Consider the following 26,450-nt stretch of genomic DNA (forward strand, 5'->3'; position numbering starts at 1 on the left):
TTAAGAGCTTCCTTTCATCAAAAAATACCGTAGAGTAAAAAGACAAGCCACAAACTTGGAAACGATATTTGTAAAACATATAGCCAACATAGGATGTTTCTGGAACTTATAAAGAACTCCTCTGAAAAAGGAAAACAACCCAATAGAAAAACGGCCAATGGATATGTACAGATATTTCAAAGAATTGGAAGAGACCCAAACAGTGCCTAGCATATGAGAGGTACTCAAACAGTATTTGTTGAATGAATGAAAACACAAATGGCTCATAAACATATAAAAAGATATCCAACCTCACTGGTAATCAGGGAAACAAAAACGAAAATCACGATGGGATGGCATTTCATACTCACTAAGCTGGAAAGAACTAAAATCAAATAATATCAAGTGCTGGAGGTGATGTGATGCAATGGGCACTTTGATCTACTGCTGTGGGAACGTAAACAGGAACAACCACTTTGGAAAACATTTTGGCATCACTTAGTACACCTGAAAATATATACACCTTATAACCCAGATCTACTCCCAGGTATCTGCACAAGAGGATCTCTTGTGCGTGCGATCTAGAAGACACGTTTTAAGACTATTAACTGCAACGCTGCTCATAGCATCAAGAAACCAGAAACAACTCAAATGTAAATCAGCAGCAAAATGGATGAACAAGTTGAATATATTTATACTCTAGAATATAGTACACAGTAATGTTAAGCTAAGAAGTCACACAAAAATATAAAGTATCATTCTGTTTATATAAAGTTGAAAAATAGACAAAACTCAACATTATATTATTTTGGAGGAAAAATATATAGATGATTAAATTATAAGAAAAACAAGGAAATAAGTTAATATCAAATTCAGATGAGTAGTTATCCCTGTGGGGAGGACTGTTAATGAGGAGTATTCAGGGGCCTTCTAAGTTTTGATTTCTTAATCTGTGTAATAAATACACATGTTCATTTTACTATTTTTCTTTAAGCTGTTCAGTTATGTTTTATAACACTTTCTGAATGTATATTTTTCGATAATTAAAAAAATCATATGTGAGCTGCATTTTTAAATAAATCAAATTCTACCTGAATCCTACCAGTTATTATCTACTTACATAAATTATATCATGAAAGCCTTAGTAAAGCAACTAAAATAATCTCCTAATTTATCTATGTTGATATTCAAATTTTTGAGCTTTGAGTTTGCTTGCTTTAGGACGTATTTGCATAAAATTTCCTTCAAAGTATGAGGAAACAATAGATCTTTTTTGAATTTTTTACTTTTTTTTCTTTCTTTCTTTCTTTTTTTTTTTTTGTGGTACGCAGGCCTCTCACTGTTGTGGCCTCTCCCGTTGCGGAGCACAGGCTCCAGACGCGCAGGCTCAGCGGCCATGGCTCACGGGCCCAGCCGCTCCGCAGCATGTAGGATCTTCCCGGACCGGGGCACGAACCTGTGTCCCCGGCATCGGCAGGCGGACTCTCAACCACTGCGCCGCCAGGGAAGCCCAGGACTGGGATTTTTAACCAAGGTTCTCTCCGTAGCTTTTACTGGGTAGTGCTCCTACATTAACACCATGCAAGACAACACTGGATTTTATTTTCTAGAAGACAATTTTTGTGGATGAAACCCACCAACTGTGAAGTGATGGAATTACCAGGAGAAAAAATCTGACTTTCGTGAAGGGACTCTGTCGGCACTTGGAGGTGAAATCCAAGGCCTCCGTAGCCAAGCTGGCTGGGGCTGGATGGCAGTGTGGAGCGTAACGTGCAGCCAGGAGCTGGCTCCAGCCAAGGACAGCTGCCCCCTGGCAGGGCTGGGTCAGACCTCTGCTGGGTGAGTGGGAGGGAGGAGAGGCAAGCCAGCCTGTGGTCGAGCCCCATTCACAGAGAGGCAAGTGGCTCAATGTGCTTGTGTTCTAGGAATTTTGGTCCCCACCCCTCCCATCATCACCACCCCCAGGCCTCTCAAATGTTGGCAGGGCCCCTCCTCCACACAGGGCTCCTGACCACTCTTACAGCTTAGTTGACTGAGGACTCCAATCTTATTTTCTGGTAATTTAAACAAACAGGGTCCTTTGAAGAAAACCAAGCTTAGACTGTGAATCCCATCTCATTCTAGAGAAATCTTAAAGCCTTAAAATATTCCCCTCTACCAATCTTCATGTACCAATACATAACTTCCCTATGATCAGCAGCATCTTCCTGTAGAGTTATCTAACAGAAAAAGAGTAAAACTAACTCGACTGTCATCTATAACCCCAAATGGCATCGATTCAACTTATTTGCACTATAAAAGCCATATCTCTCATGAATTGAAGAACAGATTTAGGAAATCAACTGCAATGTGTGCAAAAGTTTCCAATTTGAAAAATAAAAACAAACCAAAAATTCATTAGATTCTTTAAAAAATGGTCTTAAACAATGCCTTAGAAATTTAACTATTAAGTATATTTACACACCACATACCATTCTACTAATAATTACAAATAATGGCTGCTTTGCGGAAAGACTGTAGGAAATGGTGGCAGAAGATAAGCTTTCAAAGAGTTTGATTAGGATGGGCATAATGACCAAATCTACAGAGCTTTTTGAAAACACTGGCATAAGAGGCTGAAACAGCTTCATCTCTTTGAACCTCCTTTGTTATTAAGCTTGCTGCTGCTGCAGGCAGATAAGATCCAAGACCAAACACAAAAACATACATTTGATTCAGCATGAGGCTTATCTCAGCAACTGGACCTACTCGGTTCAAAAAACTGGCACGAGTAAAGGATTTTCCATTTTTGTCCTAACAATTCAGGATCTTCCTTCAGTATGGAAAAAAGTACAAATACAAAAGGTTAATTTCTCTTTTGTCCCATTAAAATAAGACCAATAAACCTCAGTAAAACAAGAAATTTATGAAGTTCTTTAAAAAACAAATTTCTTTTTATATGGCTTTCATTACATAATTTGACACATCTGGGGTTTATAATTTATAGGAACAGAAAGATTAAGGCCATTAATTTGGTCTGAAATGGGGGAACTTTACGATCTCAAATCTGGAGGAATACAATTTATGGACCAAACACCAGGGAAGGCCTCACATTTCATGGGGATTTAATATTTCATTTACATATTTCAGTTAAATGGCCAAATTTTCAGAGTAGTCAACAAAAGTTTTCATCTTTCACATTCTCATTTGAGCAGGCTAAAAAGATGTAGCATTTCTTCAGCTGCTAGAAAAAGCCCTTCTTGGTGTTCAGAAATGCTGCCGCTGCAACTTTCAACACAATTCCCACTCTCCCTGGCTTTCTTGGCCCATTTGGGTTGGTTCCTGGTTCAGGAGGTTGAAACACTAAGACTGCCATTTGTGCCAGGCTGTGGTTCCTACCCTACAACCAAGGTCAGAGGTGGTCAAGTGTGGAGTGTGGATCATAGGCCAGGACAGGAGAAGCAGTCGGGTCTCGCCAGCTTGGCTCCACATCCCTCTCCACTCGTATGTAGTTGGGTTGATGCCTGCTTAACAAGAGAGAAAGTGTCTTTCATACCTCTGTCTAAAAAAGGTTTGTTACTGATCCAGCCCACCCTTCCCCTCCTGAGAAAACCAAGTGAGGTAGGATCTGTAATAAATGGATGGCAAATTTCACAGGGAAAACATAAGCTGACGCGTGGCAAATGTAATCATTTTTCTTAGGAAAAAGCCACTTAAATTCGGGAAGTATTGCAGCCTTGCAATTCGCAATGAATTTTATACAAATAGTGTTTCCTGGAGTTGTGCAATGTACTGACCCTAAGGACAGCCGCGGCCAGAAAGTCTGGGTAACATTTTTAAAAAATAAACTTTGTTTTTAGGTCAGTTTTAGATTTACAGAAACACTGTGACGCTAACCGTTGTTAATGAACTAATACTGATACTGTCTTACTGACTGAAGTCCATACTTTATTCGGACTGCCTTAGTTTTAAACTAATGTCCTTTTTCTGTTTCAGGATCCCATCCAGGATACTACACTGCATTTAGTCATCATGTCTTCTTACTTCTCTTGGCTGTGACAATTTTTCAGATTTTCCTTGTTTTTGATGACTTTGACAGTTTTGAGGACTGATGGTCAGGTGTTTTGTAGAATGTACCTTGGTTTGAATTTGCCTGATATTTTTCTCATGATTAGACTGGGTATATGGTCTGGGGGGAGGAAGACCACAGAGGTAAAGTGCCTTTTTCATCACATTATATCAAGAGCACATACTGTCAACATGACTTGTCACTGTTCATGTTGACCTTGATCACCTGGCTGAGACAGTGTTTGTCAGGTTTCTCCCCTGAAAAATTACTTTTTTTTCTCCCATTTTCGATACTGTACCTTTGGGAGGAAGTCACTACGTGCAGCCCACACTTAAGATGTGGGGAATTTTGCTCTGTTTCCTGGAGGGCAGAGTATCTACATACATTATTTGGAATTCTTCTGCATAGGAGATTTGTGTTTTCTCCCATGTGTATTTATTTATTCAATCATTTATTTGTCTCAGTATTGAACTCAAGTATACTTATTTTACACTTTGGATTATAATCCAATAGTACCTTATTCACTTTGTTGCTCAAATCGTTCCATCTTTAGCTCAAACTGGCCCCTATGTCCCTTTGCCATACTCCATCATTGTGTGTGTGTTTTTAAGTATTGGTACTTCCTAACTTTCTGGCACTACAAGATGATCCAGGCTCATCTTGTATATTTCCTGATCTGGTCCTAGAATCAGCTATTTCTCCAAGGAGTCCTGGTTCCTTTTATTGGAGGATGATGTTAGAAACCAAGATCTGGGTGCTAGGTATGATCATTGCTGCTGGGCTGTTGCTACCACTAGGCCCGCTCAGTTGATAGAGTGGGAAATATATTTCCATATACTAATCCATATACACATATCTATAAATATTTCTAAATGTAACCATCTGTATTTATATTAAGCTAAACATGACTTCATACTGATGTTTCCAACTCTAATCTATTACCATAGGGATCATTCTAGCTTTTCTTGCTTATCTGTAAACTCCCACTCCAACAGTGAGAAACTTAGCTTCTACCATCTGCCATCCATTTACTTAATCGTTCAATTCCAGTACACATGTATAGCAATAATCCCTGTATCTCCAAGGGGAAAGAAATGTCAACTACTATTGTACAGTGCTTATACGCTTTTCTTTCGCTTTTAATCTTAGAGATTCCACTCATTTCCAGTTACTTACTAGGTCAGCAGCTCTCTCCCCATCTCCCTTCAGTGAGGTTGTTTCATACCTTGTAATATAGATAAAATGGTTTTAAAAATCATATTCTGCTTTCCACCCTGGGACTCCCAACCTCTCAAATGTTTTTTTTTTGTTTTTTTTTTTTGCGGTACGCGGGCCTCTCTGCTGTGGCCTCTCCCGTTGCGGAGCTCAGGCTCCGGACGCGCAGGCCCAGCGGCCACGGCCCACGAGCCCAGCCGCTCCGCAGCACGGGGGATCCTCCCAGACCGGGGCACGAAGCCGCGTCCCCTGCATCGGCAGGCGGACTCCCAACCACTGCGCCACCAGGGAAGCCCTCAAATGTTTTTTTAAGTCTGCATACATTGAGGTTTACGTTTTGTGTTATAAGGCTCTATGGGTTTTGACAAATGCATAGTGTCATGGATCCAAAATGCCTATCATACAGAATAGTTTCACTGCCCCACAAAATCCCCTGTGCTTCACATATTTAACTCTCCTCTCTCCCTGAACCCCTGGCAACCACTGATCTCTTCACTGTCACTACGGTTTTGCCTTTTCCGGAACATCATATAATTGGAATAATACAGTATGTAGCCTTTTTAGTCTGGCTTCTTTCACTTACTAGTATGCATCAAGATTTACCCATGTCTTTTCATGGCTTTATCACTCATTTCTTCTTATCGATGATTAACATTCCTTTATATGGATGTACCACATAAAGGTCCGTTAACCTATGTAGGGACATCTTGATTGCTGCCAGTTTGCTTCCTTCCTTCCATTTTTTCTTTCGTTTTTTGATGCTGTTGTAAATGGTATTCTTTTTTAAATTTCAAATTCAAATGGTTTGTTGTTGGTATATAGGCAAGCAATTAACTTTTTTGTATTAACACTGTGCCCCGAGACCTTACTATGCTCCATTAATTCCCAGAAGTTTTTGTTTTTGTTTTTGGTTCTTGGTCAATTCTTTTGGATTTTTCTATGTAGACAATTATGTCACCTGCAAATAAGGGACAGTTTTATTTCTTCCTTCCTAATCTGTATATATTTATTTCTTTTCTTGTCTTACTACACTATCTAGGACTTTCAGAACAATGTTGAATAGCAGTGGTGGGAGAGAACTTCTTTGTTCTCAAGTGTTCCTGATCTTAGGGGGAAATCATCTAGGTTGTTACTATCAAGTATGTGTTAGCTGTAGGGTTTTTTTTTTCCATAGATGTTCTTTATTAAGTTGAGGAAATTCCTCTCTATTCCTAGTTTTTTGTTGAGAGTTTTTTCCTTTTTTTAAAAAATAAATTTATTTATTTATTTATTTATTTATTTATTTATTTGTTTGTTTATTTTTGGCTGTGTTGGGTCTTCGTTTCTGTGTGAGGGCTTTCTCTAGTTGCGGCAAGTGGGGGCCACTCTTCATCGCAGTGCGCAGGCCTCTCACTATCGCAGCCTCTCTTGTTGCGGAACACACGCTCCAGACACGCAGGCTCAGTAGTTGTGGCTCATGGGCCTAGTTGCTCCGCGGCATGTGGGATCCTCTCAGACCAGGGCTCGAACCCGTGTCCCCTGCATTGGCAGGCAGATTCTCAACCACTGCACCACCAGGGAAGCCTTTCTTTTTTTTTTCTTTATCATGAATAAGTGTTGGATTTTGTCAAATTTTTCTTCGTTATTAATATAATCATATAATTTTCTTTCATTAACCTTTGCATGTGGTAGTTTACACTGAGAGACTTTCAAATGCTGAATCAGCCTTGCATACCTAAAATAAATGCCACTCGGTCATGGTATATAATTATTTTTATACATAGTTGGATTCAGTTTGCTAATATTTTGTTGAGGACGTTTGTGTCTATGTTCATAAGAGATATTGGCCTGTATGTAGTTTTCCTTTCTTGTAATGTCTTTATCTGGTTTTGGTATTAGGGTAATACTGACCTCAGAGAATGAGTTAGGAAGTGTTTCCTCTGCTTCTATTTTCTGGAAGAGATTATGGAGAATTGGTATCATTTCTTCCTTATATGTTGAGTAGAATTGACCAATGAAACCAATTGGGCTTTGTGTTTTTTTGGGTTTGTTTTTAAAGGTTATTAGTTACATTGGGACAAGATGGTAAAGAGACTGTGGGACTAGTAAACTAGGGTATAATGTGGATTATGCAACCTGACATACTCATGTTTTTCTGCACAAATATGAACTAAGGGGATATCTGTCAATACATGATATAAGTACAGATATACGTATGGGAAAGGAGATCTTTGCAGATGCAGATATAGTCTAGTGAGCGTGATTTTTTTTTTAATCCATTTCTTTTTTTTTCTTTTCTTAGCCAGTATCTCTGTTTTCTCAAATGTGAAAATGGGTACCGTTATCTACCTCCTCTTTAATTCACATGGGTATATAATAACAAAATAATTTTTTGAGTTCCTAAAGAACTTAACATAGGCATATATATCACCTCTCTAAAGGAAATTTCTAAATTCTGAGATATTAAATTTTTTTCTATATTTTCCCAATTTTCTCCAATGAATATGTACCAGTTAGTTTTATATAGAAAAAAATTGCAAAATAAGGAAGAATCCATCTTTGGCTTTCTTTTTTAGTTTATCAGTATAAAACAAGAAGCAAGTGTAAACATACAGGAAATAAGTAAGAAATATGTTAGTTATACAAACAGTAATGAAAATTATCACAGTCATCCAGTCTATTGTCACAAGCTATTTGCAGGAGAGATATTTTTCACTGAAACACTTATGCTCTGCTCAAAGGCTTTTAATATTTCAATTATTGAGATCATACGATATTGTTTTTAAATTAAACATTGCTTTACAGTTCATTTCCAGGTGAGCTGTCATGTCATATTAACTGCTGGATGAAGTCAGGCTTTATAGTTCACACGGCAGTTCTTTCATGTTGAAACCAAAATCTCACTTCAAGATTGTATGTTTTAGATTTTTACTTTTCAAAAGCAAGCCACTGCTTCTTTTCTTTCTAGATTTTCAATGGTTCATCTTTGCAAGCTAGCAATTTTCTGATAACTCAGTTTTTCTTAAGCATTTTATTTTGACTGACTGGTATTTGCATTCCTCTCCCCTGCACCCCACCCCACCTCAAGTTTCTATGGGTAGTCATGCCATCTCTCAGACAGTTGTATTTCTATAATGGGTAAATTAGAGCTAGACTTTTCTAGTTTGTAATGAGCACCTCGGTCAACACAAACATAAAACATCACACATTTAATCAGAGAATGCATTCTCAAGCAGAAGTACCAGAACACTCAGTTAAACAACTGTTTTCCAACCCTCATCCCCATCAATACATAAGGCTTACATATCAAGTTTGGGATTTTACATCAATTAAATGTTTCTTTGCAAGAAATTAAATCAAAAGATAAGAAAAGTTATTATGATTTTCCAAGGTAGTTTAAAACTTCCCCCCAAAGCACAAGCTTAGCTTGGCTGGTGGGTTGTTTTAATACAAGGATAGCTTGTGGTCTTAAAGAATCCTGTATTACGCTATGTAAATTCAAATCTTGCATCCACCTTGTATTAGCTGAGTGACCTTGGTCAAGGACAGTTACTTAATTATCCTGTCCCTCAGTTTTACCATCTGAAATACAGAGACTCATTCATTCAAAACGTATTGAAACTTTCATTCATTTAAAAAATATTTATGGAGTACCCATATTGTGTTAGACTCTATTCTAACTGCTGGGGATATAGCAGTGAACAAAAGAGATAAAAAAATCCATCCTAGTGGATCTTAAATTACATTCATCATTAGTAGGGATAATTTCAGTATCTCCTTCATAGGATTGTTATGTAAATTAAATTAGTTAATTACATATGAAACACTTAGAAGAGTGTCGGGTACGCAGTGAGAACTCATTAAATGTTAGCCATCACCATCATCCAATGTTTAATTTTCATAAAAAGCTTTCCTTTTATATTTTCCCCATTCCTGTTTCCTTGGAACCAGAAACTAGATTGAAATTAGCATTCTATGTGACGTCACCGAGCCTCAATTTCATCATCTATAAAATGGTGATACCGGCCCTCTCTAGTCCACAATGTTGGTACAAAAATCAAATGAAAAAAATGAAATAATTCATATGAAAGTGCTTTTTAAACCATCAAGTGCTACACAGATTAAAAATGTCATTATGCAGCCTCTGGCATAAGTCCTTGCACTCAGAAGTCCCTCAATACATGTTTACTGAATTAAATATTAATTTACTGCATAAGCAATTGCCTAGCCACTGTTCAAGCAGTCTTGAAAGTGCTTGAGACTCAAGACACTAACCCCTTATAAGTAGGTAACTAGCTACCAGTTTACCTAAACAACTGCTAATTTATTGTTGACTATCAATAAATGACCTGAGCTCTCAAAGGTGTCAAAAAACATAACATTTTCTTTGCACACCCACTCGGCTAAAACTTTTAAACCTCCCTATTATCTTATGGGTGGTCTTAGTTCAAGTTCTTATTTTACAGGTGAAGCAAGTAACTTCCTCAGGATCAGAGCCAGTTAGCATCAGCTCCAGTTTCCATTTTATAATTTAACCAAAGACAAGTACATGCTGGGCACTGACATATAAAATAGAATACAGGAGACATATAAAATGGAATACAGGTCTCCGATTCTCATTTAAACCCTACTCAGTTCCACAGTGTGTAAAGAACTCATCATTCTCGTGGTTCTGTTTAGGCCTCTCACTATCGCAGCCTCTCTTGTTGCGGAACACACGCTCCAGACACGCAGGCTCAGTAGTTGTGGCTCATGGGCCTAGTTGCTCCGCGGCATGTGGGATCCTCTCAGACCAGGGCTCGAACCCGTGTCCCCTGCATTGGCAGGCAGATTCTCAACCACTGCACCACCAGGGAAGCCTTTCTTTTTTTTTTCTTTATCATGAATAAGTGTTGGATTTTGTCAAATTTTTCTTCGTTATTAATATAATCATATAATTTTCTTTCATTAACCTTTGCATGTGGTAGTTTACACTGAGAGACTTTCAAATGCTGAATCAGCCTTGCATACCTAAAATAAATGCCACTCGGTCATGGTATATAATTATTTTTATACATAGTTGGATTCAGTTTGCTAATATTTTGTTGAGGACGTTTGTGTCTATGTTCATAAGAGATATTGGCCTGTATGTAGTTTTCCTTTCTTGTAATGTCTTTATCTGGTTTTGGTATTAGGGTAATACTGACCTCAGAGAATGAGTTAGGAAGTGTTTCCTCTGCTTCTATTTTCTGGAAGAGATTATGGAGAATTGGTATCATTTCTTCCTTATATGTTGAGTAGAATTGACCAATGAAACCAATTGGGCTTTGTGTTTTTTTGGGTTTGTTTTTAAAGGTTATTAGTTACATTGGGACAAGATGGTAAAGAGACTGTGGGACTAGTAAACTAGGGTATAATGTGGATTATGCAACCTGACATACTCATGTTTTTCTGCACAAATATGAACTAAGGGGATATCTGTCAATACATGATATAAGTACAGATATACGTATGGGAAAGGAGATCTTTGCAGATGCAGATATAGTCTAGTGAGCGTGATTTTTTTTTTAATCCATTTCTTTTTTTTTCTTTTCTTAGCCAGTATCTCTGTTTTCTCAAATGTGAAAATGGGTACCGTTATCTACCTCCTCTTTAATTCACATGGGTATATAATAACAAAATAATTTTTTGAGTTCCTAAAGAACTTAACATAGGCATATATATCACCTCTCTAAAGGAAATTTCTAAATTCTGAGATATTAAATTTTTTTCTATATTTTCCCAATTTTCTCCAATGAATATGTACCAGTTAGTTTTATATAGAAAAAAATTGCAAAATAAGGAAGAATCCATCTTTGGCTTTCTTTTTTAGTTTATCAGTATAAAACAAGAAGCAAGTGTAAACATACAGGAAATAAGTAAGAAATATGTTAGTTATACAAACAGTAATGAAAATTATCACAGTCATCCAGTCTATTGTCACAAGCTATTTGCAGGAGAGATATTTTTCACTGAAACACTTATGCTCTGCTCAAAGGCTTTTAATATTTCAATTATTGAGATCATACGATATTGTTTTTAAATTAAACATTGCTTTACAGTTCATTTCCAGGTGAGCTGTCATGTCATATTAACTGCTGGATGAAGTCAGGCTTTATAGTTCACACGGCAGTTCTTTCATGTTGAAACCAAAATCTCACTTCAAGATTGTATGTTTTAGATTTTTACTTTTCAAAAGCAAGCCACTGCTTCTTTTCTTTCTAGATTTTCAATGGTTCATCTTTGCAAGCTAGCAATTTTCTGATAACTCAGTTTTTCTTAAGCATTTTATTTTGACTGACTGGTATTTGCATTCCTCTCCCCTGCACCCCACCCCACCTCAAGTTTCTATGGGTAGTCATGCCATCTCTCAGACAGTTGTATTTCTATAATGGGTAAATTAGAGCTAGACTTTTCTAGTTTGTAATGAGCACCTCGGTCAACACAAACATAAAACATCACACATTTAATCAGAGAATGCATTCTCAAGCAGAAGTACCAGAACACTCAGTTAAACAACTGTTTTCCAACCCTCATCCCCATCAATACATAAGGCTTACATATCAAGTTTGGGATTTTACATCAATTAAATGTTTCTTTGCAAGAAATTAAATCAAAAGATAAGAAAAGTTATTATGATTTTCCAAGGTAGTTTAAAACTTCCCCCCAAAGCACAAGCTTAGCTTGGCTGGTGGGTTGTTTTAATACAAGGATAGCTTGTGGTCTTAAAGAATCCTGTATTACGCTATGTAAATTCAAATCTTGCATCCACCTTGTATTAGCTGAGTGACCTTGGTCAAGGACAGTTACTTAATTATCCTGTCCCTCAGTTTTACCATCTGAAATACAGAGACTCATTCATTCAAAACGTATTGAAACTTTCATTCATTTAAAAAATATTTATGGAGTACCCATATTGTGTTAGACTCTATTCTAACTGCTGGGGATATAGCAGTGAACAAAAGAGATAAAAAAATCCATCCTAGTGGATCTTAAATTACATTCATCATTAGTAGGGATAATTTCAGTATCTCCTTCATAGGATTGTTATGTAAATTAAATTAGTTAATTACATATGAAACACTTAGAAGAGTGTCGGGTACGCAGTGAGAACTCATTAAATGTTAGCCATCACCATCATCCAATGTTTAATTTTCATAAAAAGCTTTCCTTTTATATTTTCCCCATTCCTGTTTCCTTGGAACCAGAAACTAGATTGAAATTAGCATTCTATGTGACGTCACCGAGCCTCAATTTCATCATCTATAAAATGGTGATACCGGCCCTCTCTAGTCCACAATGTTGGTACAAAAATCAAATGAAAAAAATGAAATAATTCATATGAAAGTGCTTTTTAAACCATCAAGTGCTACACAGATTAAAAATGTCATTATGCAGCCTCTGGCATAAGTCCTTGCACTCAGAAGTCCCTCAATACATGTTTACTGAATTAAATATTAATTTACTGCATAAGCAATTGCCTAGCCACTGTTCAAGCAGTCTTGAAAGTGCTTGAGACTCAAGACACTAACCCCTTATAAGTAGGTAACTAGCTACCAGTTTACCTAAACAACTGCTAATTTATTGTTGACTATCAATAAATGACCTGAGCTCTCAAAGGTGTCAAAAAACATAACATTTTCTTTGCACACCCACTCGGCTAAAACTTTTAAACCTCCCTATTATCTTATGGGTGGTCTTAGTTCAAGTTCTTATTTTACAGGTGAAGCAAGTAACTTCCTCAGGATCAGAGCCAGTTAGCATCAGCTCCAGTTTCCATTTTATAATTTAACCAAAGACAAGTACATGCTGGGCACTGACATATAAAATAGAATACAGGAGACATATAAAATGGAATACAGGTCTCCGATTCTCATTTAAACCCTACTCAGTTCCACAGTGTGTAAAGAACTCATCATTCTCGTGGTTCTGTTTTTGTTTCTTGGGTTTTATTATTTTTTTCCAGTGGAAGAGACAATGAAAAACAAGTTAGAGAAGAGGGCATTCTGTATTATGGCATGTCAGAAAATCTGTTCGTTTTCTGAAATTTTTTACGTGAAGTTTCAGATTTCTAGCCATAAAGGATCCTGCTCAGGAGAAACAAGCTAGCTATGGAACTTTTGTTTGGGGTTTGTATTCCAACTGGTTCATATGTTAACTTGGATTCAAGCAAGACTTTTACAGCTGTGAGATCTCTATATAGAAATGGCATGTGCAAAATGCTCGTGTCTTGCCAGTCCATGCAGGGCCAGCTCAGAGGACACACTGGAATAGTCATCTATCTCCTCACACGATCATTAAACTGGCTGTGTTTCCATGACTGTCTGTTGTAAACTGCTCTTGAAAAACAAACAAATAAACAGTGAAAATATTTTGTTTCTCTCTAAGGATGTGACAGAAGGAAGAGTGAGAAAAAGCAGAAGGGTTAGAAAAGGTCACAACAGGAGTTCCTGATATTTGAGCATATTTTTTTTTTTCTTTTTACATCCTTCCCACCTCATAAACATTTATGTGTTTCCTAATGAACTGTCCTCCCAAATATCCTAGGTGAAGGAGCGGGCAGAAAGGCTCTGGTCTTTCAGGTGTCAAATATCTCCTCCAAAACTGAGATCTGAACATGAGTGAGAGAATAATCCGAGGTACTGAGCCCAACCCTTACATTCATGGCACCAACCCATATCCTGGTCTCACTGGTTATGGAAAGTCATAGACTGCTATGGCAGTCAGGAGTTAACTTAGCTGAGTCCCAGCTAATTGCCACTAAGTTGTCTATCTCTATTCAGAACCCAAGTAGTTTGTGTCACCCAAGATCCTTCAAGTTGTCCATCTGCCTTTCCAGACTTCTTAGAATCAAGCCTCAGGAGAGGGATATGATTGCATGTGCAAAGGCTTGCTTGGAGACAAACACCACTTAAGAAGGGGACGGTTGTTGCCAGGTCAGTGAACAGATATCTGAGAAGTCAGTGGGAATGGCCTGTTCCCCACTGACTTCCTGCAGCAGACTCAAGACAAGTAATTCCAGACAACACCAACAGCCAGCAGCTTGCTGTTTACTCCTGTTTGCCTGGACAGCAAAGAAAGCAGTGCTTTATTCAGGATGATCAAGCATTTTAGCTTTGCTGGGCTACAATTTTCCAGTAGAGGCTTCTCCTATTATATATGATAAAACCCAAGAATCTGTGGCCACGTGGCTAGAAAGAGCAGCACAGGAAAGTGAAACAGGCAAAGAGGGCAACTGCTACAGTCCAGAGCAGTGGACAAGAAGACTGGGAACATGGGGAGGGCTGTAGGGACAGGAGGCTTTCGAGTCCTGCTGAGGATAAGCTAGGATAGGTCTGCAGAGCAGGGCCCTGGGAAAATGCCTCACTTTCCCTGCCTGATAGTGAAAAGACTAAAGTTCCAGGGACTTCAGTGAACTACGGACGCTATTCCTTAAGCTAGAATCCTCCTCCTGTGTCTAACAGGGAACCGTTTCTCTCCCTCCTTCCTTTCTTTTCTTTTTTTTTTTTTGCGGTACACGGGCCTGTCACTGTTGTGGCTTCTCCCGTTGCGGAGCACAGGCTCGGCGGCGATGGCTCACGGGCCCAGCCGCTACGCGGCATGTGGGATCTTCCCGGACCGGGGCACGAACCCGCGTCCTCTGCATCGGCAGGCGGGTTCTCAACCACTGCACCACCAGGGAAGCCCCCTTCTTTTTTTTAAGATGAAACTCTATGATAGTGTTTTAAAAACACTTACACATGTCTTTCCTTGTGCAGTAGCATATTTGGTCCTATTGGGCACCTCTTGATCTGTTCCTGGGTGAGCAGAACCTCCGACGTGCTTATGCTTGGAGGCATAAGCAATCTTCCTTACATACACTTATTTATTACAGCCTCAAAAAATGAGCAGAAGAGTCCAGCTAGGTGAGGTGAAGGGTCTCAATGTGCCCCTCCATTTCTCACACAAGGTTTCAACGTGCTTATGCTTGGAGGCATAAGCAATCTTCCTTACATACACTTATTTATTACAGCCTCAAAAAATGAGAAGAGTCCAGCTAGGTGAGGTGAAGGGTCTCAATGTGCCCCTCCATTTCTCACACAAGGTTTCTTTTGGAATCAATACAAGAGGCAGGATCCTCAGAGGATGATATACTTTCCCACAACCGGAGGCACTAGATCTGTGCTAACATCCCCAGTGGGTACTATCTATGTTAACTCAAATGTGATAAGCTTTATAGTTAAATATGTTGTTCATACCTAAATATGTTGTTCAGGTATTTCTGAAAGAGCCTCAGGAAATGTGAGGTGACCATGCAGCGTTAGAAAGTTTTGAAAGGACTGTGTGAGGCATTTCCCCATTGTTTAGGTCCATCTCCCTCCACATCCTTTCCTAGACTGTGAGCTCCTTGAAGGCAGTGGTCTAGCCCTGCTTGGTCGCCCTGGAGCATGAATGGATGAACAAAGGCTCGAGATAGCTAGATGGAGCACCACCAAACAGGGAACTTGTTGAGGGTGTGGCCTTTCCATCTACCATTTTCCTATCTCCATGGACTAACACAGTGCATGATATAAAGCAGGCCCTCAGCTAACCTATGCTAAATCAATGCAAAGACTCCCGAACATCCCTCCCAAAGTTATGATCTGAGACGTCTAATCAATACTAGAACTCAGAGATAATGTAAAAATCTGTTGTTATAGATGCTTCTACATACGGTCAAATCTATTTTATTTCTGTGGATTATTCCCAGTTTTTATTCCCAGTGGATTCCACCCTGCCTGGAATGATGAAATAATACCGTATCCCTTCATGGCACAATTGAATTGTACTCAGGAAATGTGGTTATTTTAATATTATTGTAAACCAAACATAATTAAGAATGTGAATCTTCCCAGGAAAATATCACATGACATACTCCAGAAACAAATATAAATGAATTTTAGTTTACTTGATGATTTGGCTTCTCTACTCCACCTTCCATTAGTTAATTCAAATGTTTAGTATTTAAGGCATCCAAAAATCCAACAGAATTTTTTCCTTTTCACTCTGGTATTTTAGCATCTTGAAGGCATAATGTGGTGAAAGCAAATTATGGGCATGAACTGATCAGGACTTGGACTGACTCCCAAAAACCAAAACCAACAAAACAAAACAATAGTCCATATCTTGTAATTCTCCATTTAAATTTGGCTTAAACTTTTAGGTTCAGAGAAGATGACTCCGATCCATAGAATCCACTCTATGACACTCTACATTGTGTGATACCAATCCATGTAACAAAACTGGTTTGGGGCCAGGCTGTGTATATATATATATACATATATACATAGTACTCATTTGTTTTTGTTTTTGTTTTTAAGGTCCTTTATGTGCCACTTAGAGAATTTTCGTGGAAAGGCTGAGATGCCAAGAACAGTTGCAATTAGGAGGTAAAACATCAAGGACCTGGCAAGGGAGCTGAGTTGGCAGACCTGGAGGAAGGGAGTGGCAGCGAAGCAGTGGAGGGTTTAAGCTTTGCCTGGAGTGGGGAAGGAAGGAGGCCTTCTTCACTTCTGCATATGAAATCTACCTCCCCTCAACGATTTCTGGAAAACGCATCAAGTATTGGGTTGACATCTGTAGAGATTTTCAATCCTCAACACTAAACAACAATGACAACTGTAATAATGCAAAAAAAATCCAGCACACAATCTGAGAACATCAATAGAATTTTCTAAAGAAGGCTAATTAATATACAAAATTGCAAGGAATTTCACAAGTACTATTGTTAATCCAACAACCAGGCAAACAAATATTCAATAATATACATAAAACTTGTATCAAATTACTATTTTTTATTTAGATACAATTGACATATTAGTTTCAGGTTTTCCACAAAATTATTTGTTATTTGTATACTGTGAAATGATCACCACAATAAGTCTAGTTAACATTCATCACCATACATTGCTATAAAATTTTTTTCTTGTGATGAAAACTTTTAAGATCTACTCTCTTTGTACTAAATTCTTAAGCTGGAAAAAATGAGCAAATTTTTAAAAACCTGAAGCTTCCATATTTTGTAACATTCTTTCATAAGAAAATCATTAAAATCATCCATGTTCTTTCATAAAAACAACAATCTCAACAAGCTAACAACGATGTAATGTAACATAGATGTATTATTTATAGCCCATACTATGTTAATTATGGAGGGAAATGCTAGGAAAGCTTTAAATTTAAGAGAAAAATAAATATTTTATGATTTCTGATTTACTTAATTCAAAATCCATGTATAACATGTTCAGCGCTTTTGATATTTTACTTTATAGAAAAGAAACACATAAACCTCAGGTTATTTATTTCCGTTATTTAGATCAAATGTAGGATTCAAAGAAAACAAGTCAACATTTTTGTATACCGTATTTTTTATTAATTAAAAATCAACTTAATGGATGATATTAGGGTGTAAAAAGTAGTGAAAGTGATTGATTTTTCCCATTGTGATTCCTTTCCCTGTTTTACAGTTACACTGCTCCCCCCGCCCATCCTAATAACACATAACATGACTTGTTTCTCTTTTCCTTCATGGTTCATTATTTTTTAGTTTTTATATTTAACATTTTGATCCATCTAGAATTTATTTTGATGTGTCACATGACACCTTAATTTAAAAAAATGATTAATAAATTGCCCAGCCTCAGTGATTTGTGATGTCTCCTAACACATTTATCAAATCCTTCTGTATATTCGAGTCTAGGTCCTAGACTACCTACTATGTTTCATTAATTTTTATGTCTACTCTTGCACCAGTACCACTTGAATTATTATTGTATAATATTATGTTTCAATACCTTATAATAAGGGAAATTCTCTAACCAAATATAATTCCTCCTGCTTCACAAGTATTCTTGGTTACTTCTGCCCACTTATTCTTGAATCTATACAAGCTTTAACTCATTTGTCAAAGCAAAAAAATCCTGCTGGGATTTGACTGGATATATAATACTAAATAATATGAATATTAAAGATGATTAAATTTATAACTTCATTTAGAAAAAATGGATATCCTCATAATATATTTAATTTATTTTTTTATACAGCAGGTTCTGATTACTTACCTATTTTATACATATTAGTGTATATATGTCGATCCCAATCTCCCAATTCATCCCACCACCACCCCCCACGCCACTTTCCCCCCTTCATGTCCATATGCTTGTTCTCTACATGTGTCTCCATTTCTGCCCTGCAAACCGGTTCATCTGTACCATTTTTCCAGATTCCACATATGTGCGTTAATATACGATATTTGTTTTTTTCTTTCTGACTTACTTCACTCCGTATGACAGTCTCTAGGTCCATCCACATCTCTACAAATGACCCAACTGCGTTCCTTTTTATGACTGAGTAATATTCCATTGTATATATGTACCACATCTTCTTTATCCATTTGTCTGTCGATGGGCATTTAGGTTGTTGCCTATTAGTTTTAATAGTTCTCTATTTGATTGCCTTGGGATTTCTAATTAGACAATTTAACAAGGCAAATAATTATGATTTTAGTCTCTTCCTTTCCAATAATTATTCACTCATTCAATACATATCTAATGAGCATCTACTATACTAGGCATGATACTAGACAATAGGAGAACATATATGAGTAATACACACAAAAATTCCCGCTTTAGTGGAGCTTACATTCTAGTGGAGGATAAAAACAATAAATAAACATAATAAATATAGTATGTGAAAAGGTGATAAATCCTATGGAAAAACAGAGAAGAATAAGGGAGACAAGAAAGGCAGGAGGTGGAGGGTTTCACAATTTTAAATAAGGTGGTCTGTGTAGACCTCCCTGAGGAAAGGCTTGATGAAAGTGAGGAAGTGGGCCATGCATATGTGTAAGAGAGGAGTGTTCAAGGCAGACAGAACAGGCAGTGCAAAGCCCTAAGGAGGGAGTGTTTCTGGGCAGTGGTTAGATGGAAGTGAGCATAGCACATATGATGGTGCTAGGCCACTTATTTCTGTTTTATATTTTATTGCATTGGCCAGAAATTCAAGAATAATATTAAATAAAGATGAAAATGGGTCTCCTTAACTTGTGATAATTTTTAATAAGAATACTTTTATGTTTAAAAGATCATTGATTTAAATTGTTATTATTTATTACACTTAAAAATATATGTCAATTCACAGAACACTTCTGCTATTAACAGAAGAGCAAATTATATGATTATCTCAATGGCTGCAGAAAAGTTACATGAAAATATTTAATACCTCTCATGAAATTCAGAAAAATCCTTAGCAAATTAGGAGCATCAACCTAACCAGGGGCATCTATGAAAAACTTACAACTAATATCATATTTAACGGTGAAACACTAAATGCTTTTTCTCTAAAGATCAGAAATAGGTTAGGACGGTTCACTCTCACAACCTCTTTCAATGTTGTATTAAACATCCTAGTTAGAGCATTAAGTCCAAAAAGAAAAAAAAAAAAGAAAGGAAAGAAGGGAAGGAGGGAGGAAAGAAAGACATATTGTTGAGAGAAGAAGAAGTAAAACTATGTTTGGTTTTTTTTTCAGATGACATAATCATGTACATAAAAAATCCTACAAAATCCACAAAAAATTAATAGAACTAGTAAGTATATTTAGCAAGGTTGTGTATATAGTCACTATACACACTTTAAACAATTGTATTTCTATATACTAGCAATAAACAACTGGAAAATAAATTTTAAGAAACAATACCATCTATAATAGCACCAAAAAGATCAACTAGTTAAGGAAAGTACAAAATTACAAAACATTGCAGGGGGACACTACATAAGACCTAAATAAATATTTGGGTCTTCTTTGTATAATTCAATATTGTTAAGATGTCATTTCTCCCAAAATTGATCAGATTCAACATAATAGATATTGAATTCGGATTCAACATAATAGATAAACACAATGGGTAAAGGAATTTCAAGAGGTTATACTGAGCAAAAGAAGCCAGATACAGGTACTGAAGCAGTGCCCTCATTTTTCCCTTACCAGAGCTGTGTCAGAGGAAGCTAATTAAAACAAAAGGTTTAAATAAAATCCACAGTCTTATAACACCTAAAATGTTCAGGTTTCAAATGAAAAGTCATGCATTATCCCAAGGACAAGGAAAACCACAATTTGAGTTTTAAAAAGAATCAACAGATACCAATACTAAGAAGACAGAGATGTTAGAATTATATGACAAAGATTTTAAAGCAGCCATCATAAAAATATTCTGATGAGCAATTACAAAATGCCTGAAACAAAGGGAAAAACAGAAGGCTGTGGCAAAGAAATAGAGATATAAAGAGGAACCAAATGAAGCTGTGGGACTACAAAAACATTCTAACATTCATGTCATTGAATCCCAGATGGAGAGGAGAAAGCGTGTAAAGCTGAAAAAGCACTCAAAGAAATAACGGCTGAAAACTTCCCAAAGTTGGCAAAAGACATAAACCTACAGATTCAAGAAGCTGAATAAATTCCGAAGAAAATAAACTCAAAGAAATCCACACCAAGACACGTCATGGTCAAACTTCTGAAAATTAAAAACACACAAAAATCGTAGAAGCAGCAAGAAACAACAACTTATCTATACAGGGAAAACAATTCAAATAAGAGTGGATTTTCACCAGAAACTGTGAAGACTAGAAGGAAACAGAACATTTTTCAAATAACTGCCCCCCTCAAAAAAAGAATGGTCAATCCAACATCCTATATCAATGAAAATATTCTTCAGGAATGAAAATATTCTTCAGGAATGAAATTCAAGACAGTCTCAGATGAATGAAAGCTATGAGAATTTGTCACAAGGAGGCCTACCCTAAAAAAACAAAACAAAACCAAAAAACGGCTAAAGAAAGTTCTCTTAACAGACAGGAAATAATAAAAGAAGAGATCTTAGAACATTAGGAAAGAAGAAAAGCAACATACAATAAAAATATGAATAATTCAATGCCATTCTCCTCTTGAGTTTTTTAAATAATGCTTGACATTTGAAGCAAGAATTATAATAACTTCTGATGTGATTCCAAATGTAGGTAAATATTTAAGACAATTACATTATAAATTAAGGAAGGTAAAGGGAAGGAAAGGAAGGAAAGGCTTTGATACTTCACTCAAGCTGATAAAATGTCTCAAACTGATAAGTTATGTATATGTAATATACCTAGAGCAATCACTTAAAAGCTGTACAAAGAGATATACTCAAAAACACTATAAATAAATAAAAATAAAGTTCTAAAGATTGTTCATAATCCACAGGAAGGTAGGAAGAAGAAAGCGGAAAAGTGAAAAATAGAACAGAAAACAAAAAATAAAATGGCTGACTTAGCTCTAAAATATCAATAATTACATTAACTGCAAATGATCTAAATATACCAGTTAAAAGTCAGAGATTGAAGTGGTTAAAAATCTAACAGAAATATACGTTGTCCACAAAAAACTCACTTCAAACATAATGATATAGGTAGGTTTGAAAAGAAGACAGAAAATGTAGCATGGAAACCTTAGTCAAAACAAAACAGGAGTAGTTATATAAATGCCAAATAGACTTCAGAGCAAAGAAAACTACCAGAGACAGTGAGACATTACAAAATGCTAAACCGGACAATTTGTCTGGAAGACATAAACAATTAGCATTAGACATTAGCAATCCTAAATGGCTAAGCACCAAACCATAGAGCTGTAAAATATGTTAAGCAAAACTGATAGAACAGAAAAGGGAAACTGACAAATCAACAAATATGATTGGAAACTTCAACACCCTTCTTTCAGCAATTGGTAGAACAACTACATGTAAAATCAGGAAGGATACAAAAGAACTCAACAGCACCATCAACCAACAGTATCTAATTGACATTTATAGAACGTCCAACAACAGCAGAATACACATTCTTTTCAAGTGCCCACAGAACATATACTAAGACATGGTTAACTTAGTATATCCTGGGCCATATAACAAACCTCATCAGTTAAAAAAAAATGAACTTATACAGTGTGTTCTCTGACCACAATGGAATCAAACCTGAAATTAATAACAGGAAGATAACAGGAAAAGCTTCAAATACCTGGAAACTAAACAACACACTTCTAGGTGGTCAATGGGTCAAAGACGAAGTCTCAGGGAAATTAAAAAATACAGTGAAATGAATGAAAATAAAAATATCAAAATTTGTGGAACACAGCTAAAGTAGTGCTAAGAAGGAAAATTAGAGCACTAAAGGCTTAGACTGAAAAAGAGGAAAAGTCACATATAATCTAAGCTTTCAGCTCAAGAACATAGAATAAGAGCAAAAGCCCCCTGAGATCACAGCAAGTAGAAGGAAGAAAATAATAAAGATAAGAACAGAAATCAATGACATGGAAACAGAAAAAGCGATAGAGAAAATCAATGTTACAAGAAGCTGCTTCTTTGAAAAGATCAATAAAATTGACAGTCCGCTAGCAAGACTGATAAAAAAAGAGAGAAGACACAGATTACCAATATCAAGAATGAAATGGGGGCTATTACAGACCCTGTAGACCCTGAAGACATATAAGAAATAATAAGGGAATACTACCAACAACTCTACACTCATAAATTTGACGACTTAGATTGAAACAGACCAATCCCTTGGAAAACACGAACCACAACTCACACAAGATGAAACTGATCATTTGAATAGTGCTATAATTATTAAGGAAATTGAATTGATAATTTTAAAACTTCAAAAAAGAACTCTCCTGGCCCAGATGGTTTCACTGGAAAGTTCTGCCAAATTTTTGAAGAAGATTTAACACCAATTTTACACAATGTCTTCCAGAAAAAAGAAGATGATGGAACATTTTCCAATTGATTTTATTAAGCTGGGATTATCCTAATACCAAAACCAGACAAAGACAGTACACACACACACACACACACACACACACACACAACTACAGATCAATATCCCTCATAAACATAGACACAAACATCCATAAGTGATATTAGCAAATAGAATTCAGAAATATATAAAAAACTGTATACTATAATCAAGTTGGCTGGTTCAATATTTCAAGAATAAATAACACAATCTACCATATAACAGATTAAAAAAGAAAGATCATATTACCATATCAATAGATGCAGAAAAACATTAAAAATTCAACACTCACTCATGATAAAAACACTCAAAAACATAAGAAGAGAGGAGAACTTCCTCAACTTGGTAAACATCACCTATAAAAACCTTACAGATGACGTTAAACTTAGTGGTGATAGACTAAATACTTTCTTTTTTCGATCAGGAACAAAGCAGGGATATTCAATGTCACCACTCACTCTTATTCAACATAGTACTACATAAGTTTTTAAAGTTTTCATTTCTCTGCGATAAATGTATACAAACACACACGCATCTGAAAGTAATAAAAATATCCTTAAAAACAAATAAATGTTCATCTCATCTCAGATTACATCACTTATGGTAAGTCCTCCTAGACCTACCTATTTTAGACCACTGTACTCAGTGTTTCTCTCAATCATAGTCCTTATCACTGTTACAGTTGTCTGTTTATTCTTCTTACCATCCCCAACCCTAGTAGACTATGGTGCAGTACCTAGCACACTGACCTCATGTAGGACTTTTATCATAAGAGTTGGCTAGATGACAACACAAGCTGAAGTTAAAAGGGAATTGTCATCAGACCCTCAACTATCATGAACTTTTGTATGGCAAACTCATCTCATTGTCACTGACTTTAGAGTCAGCTGATGAGGCTTTGAATCCTGATTTTCACTGCTTCAATGAGGGTACCAATCTGGGAGTCTCTACTCCATCCTTTCTTTCTCCAGCAACTTTTGTAAGAGTTGGAAGAAGCACACTACACCTTCCTGGTTCCTAATTTTTAAAGGTATTTATTGCTTAGCAGTATTCCTTTTACTAGAGTTACTCTTTCAGTTTCTCATAGTTTATCATCTAACTGAACTCTGCATAAGTCTCCCCCAGGCTTGCTCATATAATAGTCCAATTAACACAGGGCAGTGGGAGGCAGCCCAGGTCCTTCCTCCTTGCTTCACTGTCTCAATCCAAGGCTGACTATCAATTCCAGTGCTTCCTAGGAGTTCAACTCAATTATAAAAAGATATTCATGGGCTTCCCTGGTGGTGCAGCGGTTGAGAGTCCACCTGCCGATGCAGGGGACGCGGGTTCGTGCCCCAGTCCGGGAGGATCCCACATGCCGCGGAGCGGCTGGGCCCGTGAGCCATGGCCCCCGGGCCTGCGCATCCAGAGCCTGTGCTCCGCAACGGGAGAGGCCACAACAGTGAGAGGCCCGCGTACCGCAAAAAAAAAAAAGTATTCATTATGTGGCAACACAATGTCACTGAACCCTATAATGCTTCTTTGTCTCTCATACAGATAGAAACTCTGCGAACTCTCAGAATTTTATTTGGATTCTCTTCTTACATGAATGTTACCTCACAGTGCATGAGGAAAAGGATTTATTTATAGCAATATCACTGGAAAGAAAGAGCATCCTCTAGCAACTGGGAGCTGTCTGCATTACGATAAGGCAGTGGGAGGGGGGTAAAAGAATGGAGAATTAGTCAAGTAATTCTTTACAACTAATGGTGGTAGTAGAGTATATTAGGCTAACAGCAAGGGCTGTCGAGTCAGCAAGTCCAGTTCAGAATCAAGTTTGCAACATGTACTGGTAAGTAATCTTGGGCAAATTATTTAATCTCTTGGAGCCTTAGTTTTGTTGCTTGTAAAATGTGGATATTAACATCTACCTTAGAGGATTTCATGAGATAAAAATCTCAAGATCCTGTCACACAGTAAATACTCACTAAATGGCCACTAGTGATGGTGACACTCAACTGTATCTGAACTCAGCCTTATAATCTGGCACTGCAGTAACATACCAGAATCCCTGGTACAGCATATTGCATCCTCCTCAATAGCAAAGATTGAAGACAGCTGCTTATGGAAGCGGGATTAAATAGCATAAGACCCACTGCTCATGTATAATGAAGTGATTAAGAATCAGGAGTTAAATCAAAGCCGTAAGGACCATGTCTACACTCCCCAAATCAAGTGCCATATTTTATAATCAGAAAATGGACTTGATTCGTGCCTTAATAGACCACTATGCAATTTATAAGATGATTAAAACAAGGTATAGAGTCACTGGCCCTTACAACATAAATCCTGCAGATTATTTCAGCTTTGAGAACACAATGAAAATACGATGTTTGGGAAATACAACAGAAGAAATTCCAGGCAGAACTACAGTTGGCCCTCCATATCTGAGGGTTCTGCATTTGGAGATTCAATTAACTGTGGATCAAAAATATTTTTTAAAAATTCCAGAAAGTTTCAAAAATCAAAACTTGAATTTGCTGTGCACCAGCAACTATTTACATAGCACTTACCTCGTATTTACAACTATTTTCATAGCACTTACCTTGTATTAGGTATTATAAGTAATCTAGAGATGATGTAAAGTACAAGGGAAAACGTGCGTGGGTAGGTTATATGCAAATTCTATTCCATTTTATATAAGGGACTTTGAGCATCTGTGGATTTTGGTATCTGCAGGGATCCCTCAAGGATACCAAGGGACAACTGTACAATAATTTCTTTTACTAACACAAAAAAGTATTCCCTATTATTCCTCAAAGCTCTAAAAAGTTTTTAGTATTTTATTTTCTAAAAATGCATTTTCATAAACTTGAGAAAAATATGCAGCAAGATTTATGAAAATCCCGAGGTGCTATATTTTATTTTCTAGCATATCAAAATCATCAAAGGAGCCAAAGAAGAAAAATCCTGCTCTGTTCCTGCAGCCACTGTTTTCTTCCTAGGAAGGCAAACCCACCTCTTTTCTATGCCATCAAACAGGTGTTTGCCATACCAAAGCTAATGTCTTCTATTTATGCCACTTATGTTGATTTAATATTTCAGAGAACACAAGAGTGTGATATACTAAAGTGGACAATGAAGGTTTTGGCAGAAATATCCTGGGAAAGCTGTGGCTTATCATTAATAAAAAATATGAGAGGGCTTCCCTGGTGGCGCAGTGGTTGGGAGTCCGCCTGCCGATGCAGGGGACACGGGTTCGTACCCCGGTCTGGGAGGATCCCACATGCCGCGGAGCAGCTGGGCCCGTGAGCCATGGCCGCTGAGCCTGTGCGTCCGGAGCCTGTGCTCCGCAATGGGAGAGGCCACAACAGCGAGAGGCCCGTGTACCGCG

This window comes from Lipotes vexillifer, unplaced genomic scaffold (genome assembly GCF_000442215.2).
Source record: "Lipotes vexillifer unplaced genomic scaffold, Lipotes_vexillifer_v1.1 scaffold250, whole genome shotgun sequence".
Lineage (NCBI taxonomy): Eukaryota > Metazoa > Chordata > Mammalia > Artiodactyla > Lipotidae > Lipotes > Lipotes vexillifer.